Raw genomic sequence first — 18,281 nt, forward strand, 5'->3', positions numbered from 1 at the left:
TATACAATGCGGTCCAATATCCACCTCTACACTCCTTTATGCAAAATACAATGCTGTCCAATATCCAACACTCCACACCTTTAACCAACATAAAATGCTGTCCAATCTCCACGACTCCACTCCTTTATCCAATATGCAATGGTGTCCAATACCTACCTCTCCACAATTTTATCCAATACGCAATGCTGTCCAATATCCAACACTCCACTCCTTTATCCAATACGCAATGCTGTCCAATATCCACCACTCCACACCTTTATCCAATATGCAATGCTGTCCAATATCCACCACTCCTCAACTTTATCCAATATACAATGCTGTCCAATATCCACCACACCACAACTTTATCCAATATGCAATGGTGTCCAATATCTACCTCTCCACAATTTTATCCAATACGCAATGCTGTCCAATATCCAACACTCCACTCCTTTATCCAACATAAAATTCTGTCCAATATCCACAACTCCACTCCTTTATCCAATATGCAATGGTGTCCAATATCCACCACTCAACACCTTTATCCAATATACAATGCTGTCCAATATCCATCACACCACACATTTATCCAATATATAATGCTGTCCAATATCCACCACTCCACACCTTTATCCAATATACAATACTGTCCAGTGTCCATCACTCCACTCCTTTATCCAATATACAATGCTGTCCAATATACATCACTCCATCCTTTATCCAATATAAAATGCAGTCCAATATCCACCACTCCACACCTTTATCCAATATAAAATGCAGTCCAATATCCACCACTCCACACCTTTATCCAATATACAACGCTGTCCAGTATCCATCACTGCACTCCTTTATCCAATATACAATGCTGTCCAATATCCATCACGGCACTCCTTTATCCAATATGCAATGGTGTCCAATATCCACCACTCAACATCTTTATCCAATATACAATGCTGTCCAATATGTGCACTAACCAATATACATTATCGAAGATTTAATGCTGTCCAATATCCACCACTCCACACGTTTATCCAATATACAATGCTGTCCAATAAGTGCACTCAGCAAAATACATTATCGAAGATTCAATACTGTCCAATATGCATCACTACACTCCTTTATCCAATATACAATGCTGTCCAATATCCACCACTCCACACCTTTATTCAATATACAATGCTATCCAATCTCCACCACTCCTCAACTTTATCCAATATACAATGCTGTCCAATATCCACCACTCCACACCTTTATTCAATATACAATGCTGTCCAATATCCACCACTCCACACCTTTATCCAATATACAATGCTGTCTAATATCCACCACTCCACACCGTTATCCAATATACAATGCTGTCCAATATCCACGAGTCCACTCCTTTATCCAATATGCAATGGTCTCCAATATCCACGACTCCACACCTTTATCCAATATACAATGCTGTCCAATAAGTGCACTCAGCAAAATACATTATCGAAGATTCAATACTGTCCAATATGCATCACTACACTCCTTTATCCAATATCCAATGCTGTCCAATATCCACCACTCCACACCTTTATCCAATATACAATGCTCTCCAATTTGTGCACTAACCAAAATACATTATCGAAGATTCAATGCTGTCCAATATCCACCACTACACACCTTTATTAAATATCCGATGTTGTCCAATATCCACCACTCCACACCTTTATCCAACATAAAATGCTGTCGAATATTCATCACTCCACTCCTTTATCCAATATGCAATGCTGTCCAATATCCACCACGACACTCCTTTATCCAATATGCAATGCTGTCCAATTCTGTACTCCCTGTGCACCCACGGCTGTGTCCCTCAGTCCCCTGCTGTACTCCCTGTGCACACACGGCTGTGTCCCTCAGCCCCCTACTGTACTCCCCCTGCACAAACGGCTGTGTCCCTCAGTCCCCTACTGTACTCCCTGTGCACAAACGGCTGTGTCCTCAGCCCCCTACTGTACTACCTGTGCACACACGGCTGTGTCCCTCAGCCCCCTACTGTACTCCCTGTGCACACACGGCTGTGTCCCTCAGCCCCCTAGTATACTCCCTGTGCACACACGGCTGTGTCCCTCAGTGCCCTACTGTACTCCCCGCACACACAAAGCTGTGTCCCTCAGTCCCCTACTGTACTCCCTGTACACCCACGGCTGTGTCCCTCAGTCCCCTACTGTACTCCCTGTACACCCACGGCTGTGTCCGTCAGTCCCCTACTGTACTCCCTGTACACCCACGGCTGTGTCCCTCAGCCCCTACTGTACTCCCTGTCCACACACGGCTGTGTCCCTCAGCCCCCTACTGTACTCCCTGTACACACACGGCTGTGTCCCTCACCCCCCTACTGTACTCCCTGTACACCCACGGCTGTGTCCCTCAGCCCCTACTGTACTCCCTGTACACACACAGCTGTGTCCCTCAGCCCCCTACTGTACTCCCCGTATACCCACGGCTGTGCCCTCAGTCCCCTACTGTACTCCCTGTACACCCACGGCTGTGTTCCTCAGCCCCCTACTGTACTCCCTGTACACACACGGCTGTGTCCCTCAGTCCCCTACTGTACTCCCCGTATACCCACGGCTGTGCCCTCAGTCCCCTACTGTACTCCCTGTACACCCACGGCTGTGTCCCTCAGTCCCCTACTCTACTCCCTGTACACACACGGCTGTGTCCCTCAGCCCCTACTGTACTCCCTGTACACACACGGCTGTGTCCCTCAGCCCCCTACTGTACTCCCTGTACACCCACGGCTGTGTCCCTCAGTCCCCTACTGTACTCCCTGTACACCCACGGCTGTGTCCCTCAGTCCCCTACTGTACTCCCTGTACACACACGTCTGTGTCCCTCAGTCCCCTACTGTACTCCCTGTACACACACGGCTGTGTCCCTCAGTCCCCTACTGTACTCCCCGTACACACACGTCTGTGTCCCTCAGTCGTTTCGGGCAAAAGCCCTTCATCAGGAATAAAGGCAGTGAGCCTGAAGCATGGAGAGATAAGCTAGAGGAGGGTGGGGGTGGGGAGAGAGTAGCATAGAGTACAATGGGTGAGTGGGGGAGGAGATGAAGGTGATAGGTCAAGGAGGAGAGGGTGGAGTGAATAGGTGGAAAAGAAGATAGGCAGGTCGGACAAGTCAAGGAGTTAGTAACTGAGCTGCAAGTTTGAAACTAGGATGAGGTGGGGGAAGGGGAAATGAGGAAGCTGTTGAAGTCCACATTGATGCCCTGGGGTTGAAGTGTTCCGAGGCGGAAGATGAGGCGTTCTTCCTCCAGGCGTCTGGTGGTGAGGGAGCGGCGGTGAAGGAGGCCCAGGACCTCCATGTCCTCGGCAGAGTGGGAGGGGGAGTTGAAATGTTGGGCCACGGGGCGGTTTGGTTGATTGGTGCGGGTGTCTCGGAGATGTTCCCTAAAGCGCTCTGCTAGGAGGCGCCCAGTCTCCCCAATGTAGAGGAGACCGCATTGGAGCAACGGATACAATAAATGATATTGGTGGATGTGCAGGTGAAACTTTGATGGATGTGGAAGGCTCCTTTAGGGCCTTGGATAGAGGTGAGGGAGGAGGTGTGCGCACAGGTTTTACAGTTCCTGCGGTGGCAGGGAAAAGGGCCAGGATGGGAGGGTGGGTCGTAGGGGGGTGTGGACCTGACCAGGTAGTCACGGAGGGAACGGTCTTTGCGGAAGGCGGAAAGGGGTGGGGAGTGTGGAGTGAGGGGGGAGTGTGGTGAGAATGGGGTGGGTGGGGAGTGTGGTGTGGGTGGGGAGTGTGGAGTGAGTGGGTTGGGTGGGAGTGTGGTGTGGGTGGGGTGGGTGGTGAATGTGGCGTGGGTGTGGGAGTGTGGTGTGGGTGGGGTGTGTGGCAAGAGTGGAGTGGGTGGGGAGTGTGGTGTGGGTGGGGAGTGTGGTGTGAGAGGGGTGGGTGGGGAGTGTGGTGTGGGTGGGGAGTGTGGTGTGAGTGGGGAGTGTGGTGTGAGAGGGGTGGGTGGGGAGTGTGGTGTGAGAGGGGTGGGTGGGGAGTGTGGTGTGGGTGGGGTGGGTGGGGAATGTGGTGTGGGTGGGGAGTGTGGTGTGAGTGGGGAGTGTGGGGAGTGTGGTGTGGGTGTGGAGTGTGGTGTCGGTGCGGTCGGTGGGGAGTGTGGTGTGGGTGGGGTGGGGTGGGGAGTATGGTTTGAGTGGGGTGGGTGGGGAATGTGGTGTGGGTGGGGAGTGTGGTGTGAGTGGGGAGTGTGGGGAGTGTGGTGTGAGTGGGGAGTGTGGAGTGAGTGGGGAGTGTGGAGTGAGTGGGGAGTGTGGTGTGAGTGGGGAGTGTGGGGAGTGTGGTGTGAGTGGGGAGTGTGGAGTGAGTGGGGAGTGTGGGGAGTGTGGTGTGAGTGGGGAATGTGGTGTGGGTGGGGAGTGTGGTGTGAGTGGGGAGTGTGGTGTGAGTGGGGAGTGTGGGGTGGGTGGGGAGTGTGGTGTGAGTGGGGAGTGTGGGGAGTGTGGTGTGAGTGGGGAGTGTGGAGTGAGTGGGGAGTGTGGGGAGTGTGGTGTGAGTGGGGAGTGTGGAGTGAGTGGGGAGTGTGGTGTGAGTGGGGAGTGTGGGGTGGGTGGGGTGGGTGTGGAGTATGGGGAGGTTGGGGGGTGTGGGGAGTGCAGTGTGAGTGGGGAGTGTGGAGTGAGTGGGAATGTGGTGTGGGTGGGGCATGTGGTGTCGGTGCGGTCGGTGGGGAGTGTGGTGTGGGTGGTTTGTGTGTGGACTGTGGGGTGGGTGGAGAGTTTAGTGTGGGTGGGGAGTGTGGTGTGGGTGTGGACTGTGGGGTGGATGGGGTGGATGGTGAGTGAGGTCTCAGTGGGAAGTGTGGTGTGGGTGGGGAGTGTGGTGTGAGAGGGGTGGGTGGGGAGTGTGGGGTGTGTCGGGAATGTGGTGTGAGTGGGGAGTGTGGTGTGAGTGGGGAGTGTGGTGTAGGTGGGGAATGTGGTGTGAGTGGGGTGGGTGGGGAGTGTGGTGTGGGTGGGGCATGTGGTGTGAGTGGGGTGGGTGGTGAATGTGGTGTGGGTGGAGAGTGTGGTGTCGGTGCGGTCGGTGGGGAGTGTGGTGTGGGTGGGGAGGGTGGTGTGAGAGGGGTGGGTGGGGAGGGTGGTGTGGGTGGGATGGGTGGGGTGTGTGGTGTGGGTGGGGTGTGTTGTATGAGTGGGAAGTGTGGTGTGGGTGGGGTGGGTGGGGGTATTGTGTGGGTGGGGAGTGTGTTGTGAGTGGGGAGTGTGGTGTGAGTGGGCTGAGTGTGGGGAGTGTGGTGTGAGTGGGCTGAGTGTGGGGAGTGTGGTGTGAGTGGGGCATGTAGTGTGAGTGGGGTGGGTGGTGAATGTGGTGTGTGTGTGGAGTGTGGTGTGATTGGGGAGTGTGGTGTCGGTGCGGTCGGTGGGGAGTGTGGTGTGAGTGGGGAGTGTGGTATGAGTGGGGAGTGTGGTGTGAGTGGGGAGTGTGGTGTGAGTGGGGAGTGTGGTGTGAGTGGGGAGTGTGGTGTCGGTGCGGTCGGTGGGGAGTGTGGTGTGGGTAAGGTGGGTGGGGAGTATGGTTTGAGTGGGGTGGGTGGGGAATGTGGTGTGGGTGGGGAGTGTGGTGTGAGTGGGGAGTGTGGTGTGAGTGTGGAGTGTGGTGTGAGTGGGGAGTGTGGGGAGTGTGGTGTGCGTGGGGAGTGTTGTGCGAGTGGGGAGTGTGGTGTGGGTGGGGAGTGTGGTGTTGGCGCGGTCGGTGGGGATATTTTGTGGGTGGGGAGTGTGTTGTGAGTGGGGAGTGTGATGTGGGTGGGGAGTGTTGCGTTCGTGGGGTGGGTGGGGAGTGTGGTGTGAGTGGGGAGTGTGGTGTGGGTGGGGAGTGTGGTGTGGGTGGGGTGGGTGGGGAGTGTGGTGTGAGTGGGGTGGGTGTGGCGTGTGGTATGGTTGGGGAGTGTGAGGTGCATGGGGAGTGTGGGGTGGGTGGGATGGGTGTGGAGTGTGGGTGGGTGGGGAGTGTGGGGAGTGTGGGGAGTGTGGGGTGTGTGGTGAGTGTGGGGTGGGTGGGATGGGTGGGGAGTGTGGATGGGTAGTGTGTGGTGGGTGGAGATTGTGGGGTGTGTGGTGAGTGTGGGGTGGGTGGGATGGGTGGGGAGTGTGGATGGGTAGTGTGTGGTGGGTGGAGATTGTGGGGTGGGTGGGGAGTGTGGGGTGTGTGGGGAGTGTGGTGTGTGTGTTCTGTGTGGTATGTGTGGGGTGGGTGGGGAGTGTGGGGTGTGTGGGGAGTGTGTTGTGAGTGGGGTAGGTGGGGTGATTGGGAGTGTGGGGTGTGTGGGGAGTGTGGTGTCTGTGGGGAGTGTGGGGTGGGTGAGGATTGGGTGGGGAGTGTGTTGTGAGTGGGGTAGGTGGGGTGATTGGGAGTGTGGGGTGTGTGGGGAGTGTGGTGTGTGTGTTGTGTGTGTTGTGTGTGGTGTGTGTGGGGTGGGTGGGGAGTGTGGTGTCTGTGGGGTGGGTGGGGAGTGTGGTATAGGTGGGGAGTGTGGTGATGTTGGGGAGTGTTGTGTTCGTGGGGTGGGTGGGGAGTGTGGGGTGTGTGGGGTGGGTGGGGAGTGAGGTGTGGGTGGGGTGTGTGGTGTGGGTGGGGAGTGTTGTGTTCGTGGGGTGTGTGGGGAGTGTGGTGTGTGTAGGGTGGGCGGGGAGTATAGTGTGGGTGGGGAGTGTGGTGAGGTTGGGGAGTGTTGTGATCGTGGGGTGGGTTGGGAGTGTAGTGTGAGTGGGGTGTGTCGGGAGTGTGGTGTGGGAGGTGAGTGGGGAGTGTGGTGTAGGTGGGGAGTGTGGTGTGAGAGGGGTGGGTGGGGAGGGTGGTGTGGGTGGGGAGCGTGGTGTGAGTGGGGAGTGTGGTGAGGGTGGGGAGTGTGGTGGAAGTGGGGAGTGTGGTATGAGTGAGCAGTGTGTTGTGGGTGGGTAGTGTGGAGTGAGTGGGGAATGTGGTGTGAGTGGGGAGTGTGGTGAGGGTGGGGAGTGTGGTGTGAGTGGGGTGGGTGGGGAGTGTGGTAAGGGTGGTGTGGGTGTGGACTATGGGGTGGGTGGGGTGGGAGGGGTGTGTAGTGTGCGTGGGGAGTGTGGTGTGAGTGGGGAGTGTGGAGTGAGTGGGGAGTGTGGAGTGAGTGGGGAGTGTGGAGTGAGTGGGGAGTGTGGTGTGAGTGGGGAGTGTGGAGTGAGTGGGGAGTGTGGAGTGAGTGGGGAGTGTGGTGTGAGTGGGGAGTGTGGTGTGGGTGGGGTGGGTGGGGAGTGTGGTGTGGGTGGGGAATGTGGTGTGAGTGGGGAGTGTGGTGTGAGTGGGGAGTGTGGTGTGGGTGGGGAGTGTGGTGCGGGTGGGGAGTGTGGTGCGAGTGGGGAGTGTGGTGCGAGTGGGGAGTGTGGTGTGGGTGGGGTGGGTGGGGAGTGTGGTGTGGGTAGGGAATGTGGTGTGAGTGGGGAGTGTGGTGTGGGTGGGGAGTGTGGTGTGGGTGGGGAGTGTGGTGTGGGTGGGAATTGGGTGGGGAGTGTGGTGTGGGTGGGGAATGTGGTGTGAGTGGGGAGCGTGGTGTGGGTGGGGAGTGTGGTGTGAGTGGGGAGTGTGATGTGCGTGGGCCGCGTGGGGTGGGTGGGATGGGTGGGGAGTGGTGGTGTGGGTAGAGAGTGTGGGGTGGGTGGGGAGCATAGTGTGAGTGGGGAGTGTGGTGTGGGTGCGGAGTGTGGTGTGTGTGGGGAGTGTGGTGAGAGTGGGGTGGGTGGGGAGTGTGGTGAGAGTGGGGTGGGTGGGGAGTGTGGTGTGAGTGGAGTGGGTGGGGAGCGTGGTGTGGGTGGGGAGTGTGGGGTGCGTGGGGAGTATCGTGTGGATGGGGAGTGTGGGATGGGTGGGGTGGGTGGGGAGTGTGGTGTGAGTGGGGAGTGTGGTGTGGGTGGGGAGTGTGGTGTGGGTGGGGAGTGTGGTGTGGGTGGGGTGGGTGGGGAGTGTGGTGTGAGTGGGGTGGGTGTGGCGTGTGGTATGGTTGGGGAGTGTGAGGTGCATGGGGAGTGTGGGGTGGGTGGGATGGGTGTGGAGTGTGGGTGGGTGGGGAGTGTGGGGAGTGTGGGGAGTGTGGGGTGGGTGGGATGGGTGGGGAGTGTGGATGGGTAGTGTGTGGTGGGTGGAGATTGTGGGGTGTGTGGTGAGTGTGGGGTGGGTGGGATGGGTGGGGAGTGTGGATGGGTAGTGTGTGGTGGGTGGAGATTGTGGGGTGGGTGGGGAGTGTGGGGTGTGTGGGGAGTGTGGTGTGTGTGTTCTGTGTGGTATGTGTGGGGTGGGTGGGGAGTGTGGGGTGTGTGGGGAGTGTGTTGTGAGTGGGGTAGGTGGGGTGATTGGGAGTGTGGGGTGTGTGGGGAGTGTGGTATGTGTGGGGTGGGTGGGGAGTGTGGGGTGTGTGGGGAGTGTGTTGTGAGTGGGGTAGGTGGGGTGATTGGGAGTGTGGGGTGTGTGGGGAGTGTGGTGTCTGTGGGGAGTGTGGGGTGGGTGAGGATTGGGTGGGGAGTGTGTTGTGAGTGGGGTAGGTGGGGTGATTGGGAGTGTGGGGTGTGTGGGGAGTGTGGTGTGTGTGTTGTGTGTGTTGTGTGTGGTGTGTGTGGGGTGGGTGGGGAGTGTGGTGTCTGTGGGGAGTGTGGGGTGGGTGAGGATTGGTTGGGGAGTGTGGTGTGTGTGGGGATTGGGTGGGGAGTGTGGTGTGGGTGGGGAGTGTGGTGGGGGTGGGGAGTGTGGTGGAAGTGGGGAGTGTGGTATGAGTGGGGTGGGTGGGGGGTGTGGTGTGTGGGGGGTGGGTGGGGAGTGTGTTGTGAGTGGGGAGTGTGGTGTGGGTGTGGAGTGTGATGTAAGTGGGGAGTGTGGTGTGGGTGGGGAGTGTGGTATGGGTGGGGTGGGTGGTGAGTGTGGTTGTGAGTGGGGAGTGTGGTGTGGGTGGGGAGTGTGTTGTGGGTGGGGAGTGTGGTGTGAGTGGGATGGGTGTGGGGTGTGGTGTGAGTGGGGAGTGTGATGTGGTTGGGGAGTGTGGGGTGGATGGAGATTGTGCAGTGGGTGGGGTGTGTGGGGTGGGTGCGGAGTGTGGTATGGGTGGGGTGTGTGTGGAGTGTGGGTGGGTGGGGAGTGTGGGGTATGTGGGGTGGGTGGGGAGTGTGGTGTGTGTGGGATGGGTGGGGAGTGTGGTGTGAGTGGGGAGTGTGTTGTGGGTGGAGATTGTGGGGTGGGTGGGGAATGTGGGGTGTGTGGGGAATGTGGGGTGTGTGGTGTGTGTGGGGAGTGTGTTGTGTGTGGGGAGTGTGGGGTGGGTGGGGATTGGGTGGGGAGTGTGGTGGAAGTGGGGAGTGTGGTGTGACTGAGGAGTGTGGTGTGGGTGTGGAGTGTGATGTAAGTGGGGAGTGTGGGGTGGGTGGGGAGGGTGGGGAGTGTGGTGTGGGTGGGGAGTGTGTTGTGGGTGGGGAGTGTGGTGTGGGTGGGATGGGTGTGGAGTGTGGTGTGGTTGGGGAGTCTGAGTTGCGTGGGGAGTGTGGGGTGGGTGGGGAGTGTGGTGTGGGTGGGATGGGTGTGGGGTGTGGTGTGGTTGGGGAGTCTGAGTTGCGTGGGGAGTGTGGGGTGGGTGGAGATTGTGCAGTGGGTGGGGTGTGTGGGGTGGGTGTGGAGTGTGGTGTGGGTGGGGTGGGTGTGGAGTATGGGTGGGTGGGGAGTGTGTGGAGTGTGGGTGGGTGGGGAGTGTGTGGTGGGTGGTGATTGTGGCGTGGATGGGGTGTGTGGGGTGGGTGGGGTGTGTGGGGTGGGTGGGGAGCGTGGTGTGAGTGGGGAGTGTGGTGAGCGTGGGCCGTGTGGGGTGGGTGGGATGGGTGGGGAGTGTGGGGTGGTTGGGGTGGGTGGGGAGTGTGGTATGAGTTGGGAGTGTGGTGTGGGTGGGGTGGGTGGGGAGTGTGGTGTGAGTGGGGAGTGTGTTGTGGGTGGGGAGTGTGGTGTGAGTGGGGAGTGTGTTGTGGGTGGGGAGTGTGGTGTGGTTGGGGAGTCTGAGTTGCGTGGGGAGTGTGGGGTGGGTGGAGATTGTGCAGTGGGTGGGGTGTGTGGGGTGGGTGCGGAGTGTGGTGTGGGTGGGGAGTGTGGGGTGGATGGGGAGTGTGGGGTGTGTGGGGAGTATGGTGTGTGTGGGGAGTGTGGGGTGGGTGGGGATTGGGTGTGGAGTGTGTGGTGGGTGGAGATTGTGGGGTGGGTGGGGAGTGTGTGGTGAGTGGGGCTGGTGTGGAGTGTGGTGTGGTTGGGGAGTGTGGGGTGCGTGGGGAGTGTCGTGTGGGTGGGGAGTGTCGTGTGGGTGGGGAGTGTGGGGTGGATGGGGAGTGTGGGGTGGGTGGGGAGTGTCGTGTGGGTGGGGAGTGTCGTGTGGGTGGGGAGTGTGGGGTGGATGGGGAGTGTGGGGTGGGTGGGGAGTGTCGTGTGGGTGGGGAGTGTGTTGTGGGTGGGGAGTGTGGTGTGAGTGGGGAGTCTGAGTTGCGTGGGGAGTGTGGGGTGGGTGGAGATTGTGCAGTGGGTGGGGTGTGTGGGGTGGGTGCGGAGTGTGGTGTGGGTGGGGAGTGTGGGGTGGATGGGGAGTGTGGGGTGGGTGGGGAGTGTGGTGTAGGTGGGGATTGGGTGGGGAGTGTGATGTAGGTGGGGATTGGGTGGGGAGTGTGGGGTGGGTGGGGAGTGTGGTGTTAGTGGGGTGGGTGGGGAGTGTTGCGTTCGTGGGGTGGGTGGGGAGTGTGGTGTGGTTGGGGAGTGTTGCGTTCGTGGGGTGGGTGGGGAGTGTGGTGTGGTTGGGGAGTGTTGCGTTCGTGGGGTGGGTGGGGAATGTGGTATGGGTCGGGAGTGTGGTGTGGTTGGGGAGTGTTGCGTTCATGGGGTGGGTGGGGGGTGTGGTGTGTGTGGGGTGGGTGGGGAGTGTGGTATAGGTGGGGAGTGTGGTGATGTTGGGGAGTGTTGTGTTCGTGGGGTGGGTGGGGAGTGTGGGGTGTGTGGGGTGGGTGGGGAGTGTGGGGTGTGTGGGGTGGGTGGGGAGTGAGGTGTGGGTGGGGTGTGTGGTGTGGGTGGGGAGTGTTGTGTTCGTGGGGTGTGTGGGGAGTGTGGTGTGTGTAGGGTGGGCGGGGAGTATAGTGTGGGTGGGGAGTGTGGTGAGGTTGGGGAGTGTTGTGATCGTGGGGTGGGTTGGGAGTGTAGTGTGAGTGGGGTGTGTCGGGAGTGTGGTGTGGGAGGTGGGTGGGGAGTGTGGTGTAGGTGGGGAGTGTGGTGTGAGAGGGGAATGTGGTGTGGGTGGGGAGTCTGGTGTGGGTGGGGAGTGCGGTGTGAGTGGGGAGTGTCGTGTGGGTGGGGAGTGTGGTGTGCGTGGGGAGTGTGGAGTGAGTGGGAATGTGGTGTGGGTGGGGTGGGTGGGGAGTGTTGTGCGGGTGGGGAGTGAGTTGTGAGTGGGGAGTGTGGTGTGGGTGGGGAGTGTTGTGTACGTGGGGTGGGTGGGGAGTGTGGTGTGAGTGGGGTGGGTGCGGAGAGTGGTGTGTGTGGGGTGTTTGGGGAGTGTGGTGTGGGTGGGGAGTGTGGTGTGAGTGGGGTGGGTGGGGAGTGTGGGGTGTGTGGGGAATGTGGTGTGAGTGGGGTGGGTGTGGAGTTTGGTGTGTGGGGGGTGGGTGGGGAGTGTGGTGTGAGTGGGGAGTGTGGTGAGGGTGGGGAGTGTGGTGTGAGTGGGGTGGGTGGGGAGTGTGGTGTGGGTGGGGTGGGTGGGGAGTGTGGTAAGGGTGGTGTGGGTGTGGACTATGGGGTGGGTGGGGTGGGAGGGGTGTGTAGTGTGCGTGGGGAGTGTGGTGTGAGTGGGGAGTGTGGAGTGAGTGGGGTGTGTGGAGTGAGTGGGGTGTGTGGAGTGAGTGGGGAGTGTGGTGTGAGTGGGGTGGGTGGGGAGTGTGGTGTGGGTGGGGTGGGTGGGGAGTGTGGTAAGGGTGGTGTGGGTGTGGACTATGGGGTGGGTGGGGTGGGAGGGGTGTGTAGTGTGCGTGGGGAGTGTGGTGTGAGTGGGGAGTGTGGAGTGAGTGGGGTGTGTGGAGTGAGTGGGGTGTGTGGAGTGAGTGGGGAGTGTGGTGTGAGTGGGGAGTGTGGAGTGAGTGGGGAGTGTGGAGTGAGTGGGGAGTGTGGTGTGAGTGGGGAGTGTGGAGTGAGTGGGGAGTGTGGTGTGAGTGGGGAGTGTGGTGTGAGTGGGGAGTGTGGAGTGAGTGGGGAGTGTGGTGTGAGTGGGGAGTGTGGAGTGAGTGGGGAGTGTGGAGTGAGTGGGGAGTGTGGTGTGAGTGGGGAGTGTGGAGTGAGTGGGGAGTGTGGTGTGAGTGGGGAGTGTGGTGTGAGTGGGGAGTGTGGTGTGAGTGGGGAGTGTGGTGTGACTGGGGAGTGTGGAGTGAGTGGGGAGTGTGGTGTGAGTGGGGAGTGTGGAGTGAGTGGGGAGTGTGGTGTGAGTGGGGAGTGTGGTGTGACTGGGGAGTGTGGAGTGAGTGGGGAGTGTGGTGTGAGTGGGGAGTGTGGTGTGAGTGGGGAGTGTGGAGTGAGTGGGGAGTGTGGAGTGAGTGGGGAGTGTGGTGTGAGTGGGGAGTGTGGAGTGAGTGGGGAGTGTGGTGTGAGTGGGGAGTGTGGTGTGAGTGGGGAGTGTGGAGTGAGTGGGGAGTGTGGTGTGAGTGGGGAGTGTGGAGTGAGTGGGGAGTGTGGTGTGACTGGGGAGTGTGGAGTGAGTGGGGTGTGTGGTGTGACTGGGGAGTGTGGAGTGAGTGGGGAGTGTGGTGTGAGTGGGGAGTGTGGAGTGAGTGGGGAGTGTGGGATGGGTGGGGAGGGTGGGCAGTGTGGTGTGGGTGGGGAGGGTGGGCAGTGTGGTGTGGGTGGGCAGTATGTTGTTAGTGGGGAGTGTGGTGTGGGTGGGGAGTGTGGTGTGGGTGGGGAGTGTGGTGTGGATGGGGAGTGTGGTGTGGATGGGGAGTGTGGTGTAAGTGTGGAGTGTGGAGTGAGTGGGGAGTGTGGTGTGGGTGGGGAGTGTGGTGTGGGTGGGGAATGTGGTGTGAGTGGGGAGTGTGGTGCGGGTGGGGAGTGTGGTGCGAGTGGGGAGTGTGGTGCGAGTGGGGAGTGTGGTGTGGGTGGGGTGGGTGGGGAGTGTGGTGTGGGTAGGGAATGTGGTGTGAGTGGGGAGTGTGGTGTGGGTGGGGAGTGTGGTGTGAGTGGGGAGTGTGGTGTGGGTGGGAATTGGGTGGGGAGTGTGGTGTGGGTGGGGAATGTGGTGTGAGTGGGGAGCGTGGTGTGGGTGGGGAGTGTGGTGTGAGTGGGGAGTGTGATGTGCGTGGGCCGCGTGGGGTGGGTGGGATGGGTGGGGAGTGGTGGTGTGGGTAGGGAGTGTGGGGTGGGTGGGGACCATAGTGTGAGTGGGGAGTGTGGTGTGGGTGCGGAGTGTGGTGTGTGTGGGGAGTGTGGTGAGAGTGGGGTGGGTGGGGAGTGTGGTGAGAGTGGGGTGGGTGGGGAGTGTGGTGTGAGTGGAGTGGGTGGGGAGCGTGGTGTGGGTGGGGAGTGTGGGGTGCGTGGGGAGTATCGTGTGGATGGGGAGTGTGGGATGGGTGGGGTGGGTGGGGAGTGTGGTGTGAGTGGGGAGTGTGGTGTGGGTGGGGAGTGTGGTGTGGGTGGGGTGGGTGGGGAGTGTGGTGTGAGTGGGGTGGGTGTGGCGTGTGGTATGGTTGGGGAGTGTGAGGTGCATGGGGAGTGTGGGGTGGGTGGGATGGGTGTGGAGTGTGGGTGGGTGGGGAGTGTGGGGAGTGTGGGGAGTGTGGGGTGTGTGGTGAGTGTGGGGTGGGTGGGATGGGTGGGGAGTGTGGATGGGTAGTGTGTGGTGGGTGGAGATTGTGGGGTGTGTGGTGAGTGTGGGGTGGGTGGGATGGGTGGGGAGTGTGGATGGGTAGTGTGTGGTGGGTGGAGATTGTGGGGTGGGTGGGGAGTGTGGGGTGTGTGGGGAGTGTGGTGTGTGTGTTCTGTGTGGTATGTGTGGGGTGGGTGGGGAGTGTGGGGTGTGTGGGGAGTGTGTTGTGAGTGGGGTAGGTGGGGTGATTGGGAGTGTGGGGTGTGTGGGGAGTGTGGTGTGTGTGTTCTGTGTGGTATGTGTGGGGTGGGTGGGGAGTGTGGGGTGTGTGGGGAGTGTGTTGTGAGTGGGGTAGGTGGGGTGATTGGGAGTGTGGGGTGTGTGGGGAGTGTGGTGTCTGTGGGGAGTGTGGGGTGGGTGAGGATTGGGTGGGGAGTGTGTTGTGAGTGGGGTAGGTGGGGTGATTGGGAGTGTGGGGTGTGTGGGGAGTGTGGTGTGTGTGTTGTGTGTGTTGTGTGTGGTGTGTGTGGGGTGGGTGGGGAGTGTGGTGTCTGTGGGGTGGGTGGGGAGTGTGGTATAGGTGGGGAGTGTGGTGATGTTGGGGAGTGTTGTGTTCGTGGGGTGGGTGGGGAGTGTGGGGTGTGTGGGGTGGGTGGGGAGTGAGGTGTGGGTGGGGTGTGTGGTGTGGGTGGGGAGTGTTGTGTTCGTGGGGTGTGTGGGGAGTGTGGTGTGTGTAGGGTGGGCGGGGAGTATAGTGTGGGTGGGGAGTGTGGTGAGGTTGGGGAGTGTTGTGATCGTGGGGTGGGTTGGGAGTGTAGTGTGAGTGGGGTGTGTCGGGAGTGTGGTGTGGGAGGTGAGTGGGGAGTGTGGTGTAGGTGGGGAGTGTGGTGTGAGAGGGGTGGGTGGGGAGGGTGGTGTGGGTGGGATGGGTGGGGAGGGTGGTGTGAGTGGGGAATGTGGTGTGAGTGGGGAATGTGGTGTGGGTGGGGAGTCTGGTGTGGGTGGGGAGTGCGGTGTGAGTGGGGAGTGTCGTGTGGGTGGGGAGTGTGGTGTGCGTGGGGAGTGTGGAGTGAGTGGGAATGTGGTGTGGGTGGGGTGGGTGGGGAGTGTTGTGCGGGTGGGGAGTGAGTTGTGAGTGGGGAGTGTGGTGTGGGTGGGGAGTGTTGTGTACGTGGGGTGGGTGGGGAGTGTGGTGTGAGTGGGGTGGGTGGGGAGAGTGGTGTGTGTGGGGTGTTTGGGGAGTGTGGTGTGGGTGGGGAGTGTGGTGTGAGTGGGGTGGGTGGGGAGTGTGGGGTGTGTGGGGAATGTGGTGTGAGTGGGGTGGGTGTGGAGTTTGGTGTGTGGGGGGTGGGTGGGGAGTGTGGTGTGAGTGGGGAGTGTGGTGAGGGTGGGGAGTGTGGTGTGAGTGGGGTGGGTGGGGAGTGTGGTAAGGGTGGTGTGGGTGTGGACTATGGGGTGGGTGGGGTGGGAGGGGTGTGTAGTGTGCGTGGGGAGTGTGGTGTGAGTGGGGAGTGTGGAGTGAGTGGGGTGTGTGGAGTGAGTGGGGTGTGTGGAGTGAGTGGGGAGTGTGGTGTGAGTGGGGAGTGTGGAGTGAGTGGGGAGTGTGGTGTGAGTGGGGAGTGTGGTGTGAGTGGGGAGTGTGGAGTGAGTGGGGAGTGTGGAGTGAGTGGGGAGTGTGGTGTGAGTGGGGAGTGTGGAGTGAGTGGGGAGTGTGGAGTGAGTGGGGAGTGTGGTGTGAGTGGGGAGTGTGGAGTGAGTGGGGAGTGTGGTGTGAGTGGGGAGTGTGGTGTGAGTGGGGAGTGTGGAGTGAGTGGGGAGTGTGGTGTGAGTGGGGAGTGTGGAGTGAGTGGGGAGTGTGGAGTGAGTGGGGAGTGTGGTGTGAGTGGGGAGTGTGGAGTGAGTGGGGAGTGTGGTGTGAGTGGGGAGTGTGGAGTTAGTGGGGAGTGTGGTGTGAGTGGGGAGTGTGGTGTGAGTGGGGAGTGTGGTGTGAGTGGGGAGTGTGGAGTGAGTGGGGAGTGTGGTGTGAGTGGGGAGTGTGGAGTGAGTGGGGAGTGTGGTGTGAGTGGGGAGTGTGGTGTGACTGGGGAGTGTGGAGTGAGTGGGGAGTGTGGTGTGAGTGGGGAGTGTGGTGTGAGTGGGGAGTGTGGAGTGAGTGGGGTGTGTGGTGTGACTGGGGAGTGTGGAGTGAGTGGGGTGTGTGGTGTGACTGGGGAGTGTGGAGTGAGTGGGGAGTGTGGTGTGAGTGGGGAGTGTGGAGTGAGTGGGGAGTGTGGGATGGGTGGGGAGGGTGGGCAGTGTGGTGTGGGTGGGGAGTGTGGGATGGGTGGGGAGGGTGGGCAGTGTGGTGTGGGTGGGCAGTATGTTGTTAGTGGGGAGTGTGGTGTGGGTGGGGAGTGTGGTGTGGGTGGGGAGTGTGGTGCGAGTGGGGAGTGTGGTGTGGGTGGGGAGTGTGGTGTGGATGGGGAGTGTGGTGTGGGTGGGGTGGGTGGGGAGTGTGGTGTGAGTGGGGAGTGTGGTGTGGATGGGGAGTGTGGTGTAAGTGTGGAGTGTGGAGTGAGTGGGGAGTGTGGGATGGGTGGGGAGGGTGGGGAGTGTGGTGTGGGTGGGAATTGGGTGGGGAGTGTGGTGTGGGTGGGGAATGTGGTGTGAGTGGGAATTGGGTGGGGAGTGTGGTGTGGGTGGGGAGTGTGGTGTGGGTGGGGAGTGTGGTGCGAGTGGGGAGTGTGGTGTGGGTGGGGTGGGTGGGGAGTGTGGTGTGGGTGTGGAGTGTGGTGTGGGTGGGGAATGTGGTGTGAGTGGGGAGTGTGGTGTGGGTGGGGAATGTGGTGTGAGTGGGAATTGGGTGGGGAGTGTGGTGCGGGTGGGGAGTGTGGTGCGAGTGGGGAGTGTGGTGCGAGTGGGGAGTGTGGTGTGGGTGGGGTGGGTGGGGAGTGTGGTGTGGGTAGGGAATGTGGTGTGAGTGGGGAGTGTGGTGTGGGTGGGGAGTGTGGTGTGGGTGGGGAGTGTGGTGCGAGTGGGGAGTGTGGTGTGGGTGGGGAGTGTGGTGCGGGTGGGGAGTGTGGTGCGAGTGGGGAGTGTGGTGCGAGTGGGGAGTGTGGTGTGGGTGGGGAGTGTGGTGCGGGTGGGGAGTGTGGTGTGGGTGGGGTGGGTGGGGAGTGTGGTGTGGGTAGGGAATGTGGTGTGAGTGGGGAGTGTGGTGTGGGTGGGGAGTGTGGTGTGGGTGGGGAGTGTGGTGCGAGTGGGGAGTGTGGTGTGGGTGGGGTGGGTGGGGAGTGTGGTGTGGGTGGGGAATGTGGTGTGAGTGGGGAGTGTGGTGTGGGTGGGGAGTGTGGTGTGAGTGGGGAGTGTGGTGTGGGTGGGGAGTGTGGTGCGGGTGGGGAGTGTGGTGCGAGTGGGGAGTGTGGTGCGAGTGGGGAGTGTGGTGTGGGTGGGGTGGGTGGGGAGTGTGGTGTGGGTAGGGAATGTGGTGTGAGTGGGGAGTGTGGTGTGGGTGGGGAGTGTGGTGTGAGTGGGGAGTGTGGTGTGGGTGGGAATTGGGTGGGGAGTGTGGTGTGGGTGGGGAATGTGGTGTGAGTGGGGAGCGTGGTGTGGGTGGGGAGTGTGGTGTGAGTGGGGAGTGTGATGTGCGTGGGCCGCGTGGGGTGGGTGGGATGGGTGGGGAGTGGTGGTGTGGGTAGGGAGTGTGGGGTGGGTGGGGAGCATAGTGTGAGTGGGGAGTGTGGTGTGGGTGCGGAGTGTGGTGTGTGTGGGGAGTGTGGTGAGAGTGGGGTGGGTGGGGAGTGTGGTGAGAGTGGGGTGGGTGGGGAGTGTGGTGTGAGTGGAGTGGGTGGGGAGCGTGGTGTGGGTGGGGAGTGTGGGGTGCGTGGGGAGTATCGTGTGGATGGGGAGTGTGGGATGGGTGGGGTGGGTGGGGAGTGTGGTGTGAGTGGGGAGTGTGGTGTGGGTGGGGAGTGTGGTGTGGGTGGGGTGGGTGGGGAGTGTGGTGTGAGTGGGGTGGGTGTGGCGTGTGGTATGGTTGGGGAGTGTGAGGTGCATGGGGAGTGTGGGGTGGGTGGGATGGGTGTGTAGCGTGGGTGGGTGGGGAGTGTGGGGAGTGTGGGGTGTGTGGTGAGTGTGGGGTGGGTGGGATGGGTGGGGAGTGTGGATGGGTAGTGTGTGGTGGGTGGAGATTGTGGGGTGTGTGGTGAGTGTGGGGTGGGTGGGATGGGTGGGGAGTGTGGATGGGTAGTGTGTGGTGGGTGGAGATTGTGGGGTGGGTGGAGATTGTGGGGTGTGTGGGGAGTGTGGTGTGTGTGTTCTGTGTGGTATGTGTGGGGTGGGTGGGGAGTGTGGGGTGTGTGGGGAGTGTGTTGTGAGTGGGGTAGGTGGGGTGATTGGGAGTGTGGGGTGTGTGGGGAGTGTGGTGTCTGTGTTCTGTGTGGTATGTG

Source organism: Chiloscyllium punctatum, chromosome 46, assembly GCF_047496795.1.
Source record: "Chiloscyllium punctatum isolate Juve2018m chromosome 46, sChiPun1.3, whole genome shotgun sequence".
Taxonomy (NCBI): domain Eukaryota; kingdom Metazoa; phylum Chordata; class Chondrichthyes; order Orectolobiformes; family Hemiscylliidae; genus Chiloscyllium; species Chiloscyllium punctatum.